The 8,898-nt window shown below is 42.2% G+C and overlaps 1 pseudogene; it reads left to right on the top strand.

The window, feature by feature from the left end:
* Positions 1-7,592: 7,592 nt before the first annotated feature.
* On the top strand, positions 7,593-8,451 carry LOC103737152 (annotated as a pseudogene).
* The last annotated feature ends 447 nt before the right edge of the window (positions 8,452-8,898 follow it).

Genomic DNA, 8,898 nt, shown 5'->3' with positions numbered 1-8,898 from the left:
CAGCCTAGTCTACATAGTGAGTTGCAGACCACTCAGGGCTACATGGTAAGACCCTATCTCAAAATTAGATTAATACATAAATAAGATATAAACAACTTAAATCGACTCATAACAAGCATTCCTTCATGGCCTGTGCTCCAGCTCCTGCCTCCAGGTTCTTGCCCTGAGTTCCTACCTTGGGCTCCCTGATGAACTGTGACCTGGAGATGTAAGACAAACCCTTTCCTCTCCAAGTTGGTAGTGGTCAGAGTGTTTGTCACAGCAATGGAGAAACAAGCTAGAACAGAAATTGGTACCAGAGACTGGGGCATTGCTGTGACAGACCTGACCTTGGTATTTTTAGGAGGATTGTGGAAGCATTCAGAACTTTGGGCTGAAAAAGCCATTGAGTGCTTAGAGTTTGTTGCTGTGGAGCTTGGAACAGTTATGCTGAAAGAGTTGTGAACAATGGAAGCCTGGCTTGTGAAGCTTCCAAGGGAAGCAGAGATTATCAGGGCTGTTTGTGTGATATTTTGAATTGAGAATCTGTGGGTTCTGATCGGCTGGGGCTGAAGAATCAGCTGTGATTAAGAGACTAGTACCTGAAGTAAAACCTTTGCTTTACTGGGATAATTGATGCTCCTTAGCTGGGGCTGAAAAATCAGCTGTAAATTAACAACAGACCAGCACGAGTGTGTTGAAATCCTCTGGGTAGCATTTCCTCAGGGTCTGCACACAGAAGCTGTGGTTGAGAGGGGACCTGAACCTCCATCTCTAGCTGAAAGCGGGACCTGGTAATGTGTAAGAGTCTCCTGCATGGTTCTGGTGTTGAAAGCATGAAAGGGTCACAGAGAGCAACTGAGGCTTGGCACTCTGAGAGGCCAGGAAAGGCCATAGGTGAAAGTGCAGCTTCAGTTTCAGTGAGGACCCCAGGATTGAAGGGGTCATGGAGAGAATCAGGCTTTGCACCTCAAGAGGCAAGAAGAGGCCACTGGTGAAGGTGTAGTCTCAGTTGCAGTGGAGACCCCAGCTTTTTGGAAATGCCAGACCATGAGATGACCACCAAGGGCAGCGGCAGGTGTGGAATGGAGGAGGCCTGGGTCTGCAAGATGAGCTCTGTGTGCTGTGGACGGCAGAGTCAGAGAGGTGGAGCTGCCAGTACCTTTTGGAATCCAGAGGATCATGAGTGAATCCCAGATGCCCAGCCTTGAGCTACTTTGCTGGACTTTGGTTTTACTTAGGTGTGCCTGATTCTTCTGTTTGGAATAAGACAGTATTTGTTTTGTATTTTACAGGTACCCCCAATTAAGAGACTTTTAAAAGAGACTATGGACTTTTAAGTGTTTGGATTTTTTAAGGACTGTGAGGCTTTTAAGGTTGTACTGTTTTATGTTGTGATATTAATGTTAACATCATATCTTGGGGATAAGAATTGGAAAGGTTATGGTTTAATAGTGATGTGTTTGTGTGTCAAGTTGACAAGGGGTCAATTGTGCTGGATAGCTTTAGTATCAACTTGACACACCTGGGTTGAAGGAGCCTCAATTGGGGAATTGCCGCCATAAGACTGGCCTGTGGCCATGTGTGTGGGGCATCTTCTTGATTGTTGAGTGATGTGGGAGGGTCCAGCCCACTGTGGGTGGTACCACCCCTGGGCAGTTAGGCCTGTGTTGCATAAGAAAGCAGGCTGAGCAGGAGCCATGAGCATGGACCAGGGGAGCAAACCAGTAAGCAGCATGCCTCCAGGTTCTTGACTGAGTTCCTATCTTGGATTCCCTCAGATGAACTGTGACCTGGGAGATGTAAGCCAAATAAACCCTTTCCTCCCCAAGTTGGTAGTGGTCAGAGTGTTTCATCACAGCAATGGAGAAACAAGCTAGAACAAACATATATGTAAAAGTTCACAATAAAATACTTGAAAGCCAAATTCAAGAACACATTAAGAAGATTATATGGTATTATGAAGTTGGTTTCATCCCAGGGATACAAGTTGTTTCTACATATACAAGTTGATAAATCTAATACAACACAGATACTTCAAGAATAGAAACCACATGATTATCTCAATAGATGAACAAAATTCAATATTCCTTCCAGACAATAGCCTCAAAGAAACTAAGAACAGAAGGAACATATTTCAACATAATGACGCTTTATACAACAAACCTATAGTCAACCTAATACTAAATGGGGAAAAACTGAAAGCATTCCCTCTAAAATCAGAAGTCAGACAAAGATTCTCACCTTCACTGCTCTTTTTAAATGTATATTATTTATTATTTTTATGTGTATGAATGTATTGCCTGCATGTACGTAAGTGCACCTGTGCTATGCGATGCCCATGGAGATCAGAAGAGGGTGTTGGATCCCCTGGAACTAGAGTTACAAACAGTTGTTAGCTGCCATGTGGGTGCTGGGAACTGACCCAGGTCTTCTGCAAGAGCAGCCAGTGCTCTTAACTGCTGAGCCATCTCTCCACACCTGGATGTATTTTATTTTATTTTATTATTATTATGTGTGTGTGTGTGTGTGTGTGTGTGTGTGTGTGTGTGTGTGACATGAGTGTGCCTGAAGAGGCCAGAACAGGGTGTTAGGTCCTCTGGAGTTGGAGTTATAGGCAGTTGTGAACTGTCCAATGTGGGTGCTGGGAACCAAACCTGGGTCCTCTGCAAGAGAAGTATATACTCTTTTTTTTTTTTTTTAAGCTTTTAGGACAATTGTATTTGAATTTTAAGGAAACTCCTCAGGACAGGGGAGCTGGTAATCTCTCTAGTTGCCTTGAGTAGAATGGAGAGGGGAGAAGGACAGCCATGAGGCCATGAAGGTTTAGAGCCTGCATGGAGGTCAGACACAGGGCTGACTGACAGCCACATGGCTGGGAGAAGGAAGCTTTAGAGAAAAAGTAAAGAAATACAAGATGGTAGGGCAGCCCAAAGCATTAAAGAAAGCATGTTTAGAAAAGGGATATGAAGGCCAGGTGTGGTGGTGCATGCCTTTGATCCCAGCACTGGGGAGGAAGAGGCAGGTGGATCTCTGTGAGTTCAAGGCCAGCCTGGTCAACATAGTGAGTTCCAGGCCAGTTGGGGCTAAAGGGAGACCCTGGCTCAAAAAAAAAAAAAAAAAAAAAAAAAAAAAAGATGTGAGGAAGAAAAGGCAAGATTATGTTTTTCTGAAGAATTCAGAAAAGTGGGCAGACACAGAGGCCCTACATGATGTCTGTGGCCGGATCTAGAAGTATTGCCAGTATATACTCTTAACCACTGAGCCATCTCTCCAGTCCTACCTTCACTGCTTTTATTGATATATGGCTTGATGTCTTAGCTATGGAAATAAGTCAAGAGGAAGAAATAAAAGTGATACAAATAAGAAAGAATGAAGACTATGCCAGAAAACTCTGAGGCAGGCCTGATAGCACTTTCAGAAAACTTTGTATGATACAAAAACAATATGTAGAAATTAGTAGCCTTTCTTTACACCAATAATCAAGCTACTGAGAAAGAAATCAAGAAAAAAAATCCCATTCACAATAACTTTTTTCTTTTCTTTTTGAGACACAGTCTCCCTGTAGCCCCAGCTGGCCTGGAATTCACTATGTAGACCAGGCTGGTCTTGAACTCACAGAAATCTGCCTGCCTCTTCCTCCCAAGTGCTGGGATCAAAGGCGTGCACCACTATGCCTGGCTCTACAATAACTTTTTAAAAAATCCTAGGACTATGGAGCTGGAGAGATAGCTCAGCAGTTAAGAGCATTGATTGCTCTTGCAAAGGACCCAGGTTCAGCTCCCAGCACCCACATGACAGCTAACAACTGTCTATAACTCCAGTGTCAGGGGACTGGATGCCTTCTCCTGACCTCCATGGGCACCATACTACATGAGTGCCCTTACATACATGCAAGCAATACACTCATGCACATAAAAAAAAATAACAGTAATAAATAAAATATTTTTTAAAAAACCCTAGGACTGGGGCTGGAGAAATGACTCAGCAGTTAAGAGCACTAGGTGTTCTTGCAGAAGACCTGAGTTTGAATCCCAGTACCCACATGGCAGCTAACAACCATCCATAACTCCATTTCCAGGGGATCTGACATTGTCTTCTGTCCTCTGAGGGCACTACACAACACAGGTGCACTTACATACATGTAGGCATAACACATACCTAAAATAAAAATGGATAAAATCCATAAACCAACTAGGAAAAAAACCCCTAGGACTGACTCTAACCAAAGAGGTGAACCTGTACAATTAATAACTTGTACAATTAATAACTTGAAGACACTGAAGAGCTGACAGTACACACTTTTCCTACATAGTGGTTATCATTATCTACATAGTGAACTGAAGGCTAACCCAGGCCGTATGAGTCTTTGTCTCCAAACAAATAAAGAAAAATTAAAAAACCCAAATAAACAAACAAAACCAAAACATTGAAGAAAGAAATTGGAATGACCTCCTATGTACATGGTTGGTAGAATTAAGATGGTGAAATGGTTGTAATGCCAAACGCAATCAACAGATTCAAAGCAGTCCCTATAAAATTCCAATGACATTCTTCACAGAACTAGAAAATAAATCCTAGAATCTGCACAGAAGCATGAAAGACTCCAAAATCAACTTAAAGCAGAAAGAAAAATGCAGAAGGTCTCACAACATCCAATCTTAAATTACGCTACAGAGCCTTGTAGCAAAAACAGTATAGTACTGGCACAAAAAAGCAGCCACAGATCAATGAAATAGAAGGTCCATAAAGAAACCCACAGAGCCAGGTGTGGTGGTGCACCTTTAATCCCAGCAGAGGCAGAGGCAGGCTATGAGTTCAAGGCCAGCCTGATCTATATAGTGAGTCCCAGGACAGCTGGGGCTATAGGGAGACCCTGTCTCAAAAAGACCAAAAGAAAAAGAAAAAGAAGAAACCCACAGAATTATAGCTAGCTAATTCATGACAAAGGTGTCAAAAGACACACATTGCAATAAAAAAAGAGCCTCTTCAACTAATGGCAGTGGGAAAGCTGGGTATTCACATGTAGAAGAATGAAGCTACATCCATTCTCTCTCACTCTACACCAAAATCCATTAAAAAAATGGATCAAAGACATGATTGTAAGACCTGAAACTTTAAACCTGGTACAAGAAAACACAGACAAAACACATTAAGATATGAAAGCAGGCAAGGACTTTCTAAACTTCACACAAATAGCACAGAAAATAACCCCAAGAATTGACAAATTGGGTTACATAAAATTAAAAAGCTTTTGTGTAGCAAAGGAAACAGCAGAGCGAAGAGACAGCCCACATCATGGGCAAAAAAATCTTTGCTAGCTACATGTCAGATGAGATTAATATCTATCCAGAAATTAAACACCAAAAATAATTTAATTAATAAATGGGCAAATGGGCAAAGCTAGTAGTCAAAAAAAGAAATACAGTGGGTGTGGTGGCTCACACCTTTAATTCCTAAATTTGGGTGGCTGAGGCAGGAGGACTGCTTCAAATTAGAGATTGTCTGAGCTATATAGCAAGACCCTGAGTTGAACAAACAAAAAAAAAAACAAAAAAACGAAAGCAACACAAATGGCCAATACACATGTGAAAAATGTTCAACATTCTTAGCTGTTAGGAATATGTAAATTAAATCTTACCTAGTCAGAACAGCTTTCATCAAGACAACAAATGCTGATGAGAATGTGGGGAAAGAGGATCCCTTTGTTCACTTGTGGAAATAGAAACTGGTATAGAAACTGTGGAAATCAGAATGGATGTTCCTCAGAGAACCTAAAATAGAACTACCATATGATCCAGCTACACCCCTCCCAGGCTCACACCCCAACAAATTGGTGTCAGCACACACAGTGGTACTTGCACATATATGTTTACTGCTGCACTGTTCACAACAGCCAAGATATGGAGCCTAGCTAGATGTATGTCATCAATAGATGAACAGATAGGGAAAATGTGCATGTGTGTAATGGAATTTTATTTATGTGTTAAGAAGAATGAAATTGTCATTTTAAGAAAAATGGATGAAGCAGGGTGTGGTAGCGTATGCCTTTAATCCCAGCACTTGGGAAGCAGAGGCAGACAGATCTCTGTGAGTTCAAGGCAGGCCAGCCTGGTCTACCCAATGAGTTCCAGGCCAGCTGGGGCTACAGAGAGACCCTGTCTCAAAAAGACCAAAAAAAATTTATTTAAATTTTATGTGTATGAGTGTTTTGTTTGCATGTATATAAGTGCATCACATATATGCAGTGCCCATGGAGTTCAGAATAAGGCGTTGGATATCATATAAAGACAAGAATTTCCCTAGCATTATTTTTTTTTACTCATAACAGACAAATTGGAAATGACCCAAATGTCTGTTAAGAGGAAAACAAATAAATGTGGTCATATAATGTAATAATAGGTTATGGTGGCATGTACTTTTAATCCCAGCACAAGAGGCAGAGGCAGTCAGATCTCTAAGAGTTCTAGGCCAGCCTGGTCTATATAGCGAGTTCCAGCCAGCCAGGGTTACATAGTGAGACTCTATCTTAAAAAACAAAACAATAGCCAGGCATGGTGGCACACGCCTTTAAGCCCAGCACTTGGGAGGCAGAGGCAGGCGGATCTCCATGAGTTCAAGGCCAGCCTGGTCTACATAGTGAGTTCCAGGCCATTTGGGGCTACAAGGAGACCCTGTCTCAAAAAGACAAACAACAGCAACAAAAAAAAACAAACAAACAACAACAACAACAACAAAACAAAAAGCCGGACATGGTGGCGCACGCCTGCAGTCCCAGCACTTGGGAGGCAGAGGCAGGTGGATATCTGTGAATTCAAGGCCAGCCTGGAATACAAATTAAACAGATTGATACATGCACCAGTATCATTTTACACATTATGCTATGTAAGAAAGAACCCCTGAAAGAGTAAATAAATCCATCTTAAGACATGCAAAATTAATGGACCATGATGTAACTCAGAAGAGGACTGATCTTGGAGAAGGCAGGTATTGACTGGAAAGAAGCATGAAGAATTCTTCCTGGCAGCTAACATGTTCTCTATCTTGAGTTGGGTGTAGTTACACACATAAAACAGTGTTTGGCAGTAGATCCCATAAGATTCTATCTTGTGGCTGGAGAGGTGGCTCAACCGTTAAGAGCATTTGCTGCTCTTGCAGAGGACCCAGGTTCGGTTCCCAGCACCCACATGGTAGCTCACAACCGCTTGTAACTCCAGCTCCAGGGTATCTGAAATCATCTTCTGGGCGCTGCAGAAACCAGTCATGTACCTGGTGCATATTCAGACAAATACTCATATACATAAAAATAAACACAGGGTGGAAGAGATGGCTCAGTGATTAAGAACACAGGCTGCTCTTGCAGAGGACTCAGGTTCCTTTTCCAGTACCCACGTGGTGGCTAACAACCTCCAAAACTCCAGATCCCAGGGATTTGACACCCTCTTCTGGTTGCCGTGGCATTGCACAACACAAGTGAACTTACATACTTGCAGGCAAAACATTCATACACATAAAAATAAATAGGTTCTAGCAGTGTGAGGCATCAGCGAGAAAGCTGGGGGGTGGCAGAAGCTGTTACCAGAGCCAGAGCTGCCAGGTTAATCCCAATCAAGATGACAACCTCCTAAAAGCATAGGGACTTCGTGGCAACAATCCATGGGGATAGGCTGGAGAGACGGCTCAGCGGTTAAGAACACTGGTTGTTCTTGCAGAAGACCTGGGTTTGAATCCCAGCACCCAGCTAACAACTGTCCATAACTCCAGTCCCAGGGGATCTGACAGCCTCTTCTGACCTCCATGGGCATTGCACGACATGGGTACACTTATCTACATGCAGGCAAGACATGCATATACATAAAATAAAAATAATAAAATATTAAAAAAAAAAAATCCATGGGGAAAAGCCAGTGAGGAGCCTGGCCAGAATTGGTGAAGTACTGGGCAAGAAGCTGGAGGAAAGGTGATTTGACAAGACCTGTGTGGTCCTTAGCCACTTTCTGGTGCTAAATAAGATAAAGACTTCTTTCAGGAATGGCTGAAGGACACATGTGGCACCAATGCCAAGCAGATCCGGAACTGCTTTGGTTGCCTTTGGTGTGACGCCTCCTTGTGATGTCCTCTGGGGACCTCTCAGACCCCCAGCCCCAGCATCCAGTCTTCAGAGTTTGTAATAAAATGGGGCACTTTCCTGTCCTCCACAAAAGAAGACATTACTGTTGTCACACTCCCCTCCTCTACTTTGAGGTCTTTTGAGAGTTCTCTCCCCTCAACATCTCAACCTTTTTGGAATTCTTGCTCTTGCATTCATTGCCCTTCCTTCTCATTTCCCTACAGTTTCATGGCAATAGTTACCAGCTTTCCTGTGTGAATTCCTGGTCCTCCTTCCATGGGCTTCTTCCCTTCCTAATCTATTGGATACTATTTGACTCCTTTTTTTGGCTTAGCAGTCAGTGTCTTTATAAAGTTTTTAAAATCAAAAAACTCAGTGGCCTTCAAAAAAATAAATGAAAAAAAATAACAAATCTTTTTTTTGGTCTTTTTGAGACAGGGTCTCCCTGTAGCTTCAGCTGCCTTTAACTCGCTCTGTAGACCAGGCTGGCCTTGAACTCACAGAGATCTGCCTGCCTCTGCCTTAACAAATCCTTTAAAAAAGAAATATTATCTTGCAACTTTATAGCCATATTAATTTATGTATACTCTATAATGTTCACATGTGAGAAAATTAACACAGCCCCATCATTAGGCAACACATGAAAGAGTATGCATATTTCTGTAGTTGTGTTGTGAAAGGGTGTGTCGTGAATGCTTTTTTCTGTTTCTTTTTTATGAATATCTGTCTATCCCACAACTGTTCTACAACCTCCTAGATCTTCAGGCAACCAATCTTTTTTTTTTATATTTTACTTATTTTATTATTTT

This window comes from Nannospalax galili, unplaced genomic scaffold (genome assembly GCF_000622305.1).
Source record: "Nannospalax galili isolate Female #2095 unplaced genomic scaffold, S.galili_v1.0 scaffold117, whole genome shotgun sequence".
In the NCBI taxonomy this organism is placed as follows: Eukaryota; Metazoa; Chordata; class Mammalia; order Rodentia; family Spalacidae; genus Nannospalax; species Nannospalax galili.
The sequence above is the reverse complement of the archived record's forward strand: the minus strand, read 5'-3'. Positions and strand labels throughout refer to the sequence as shown.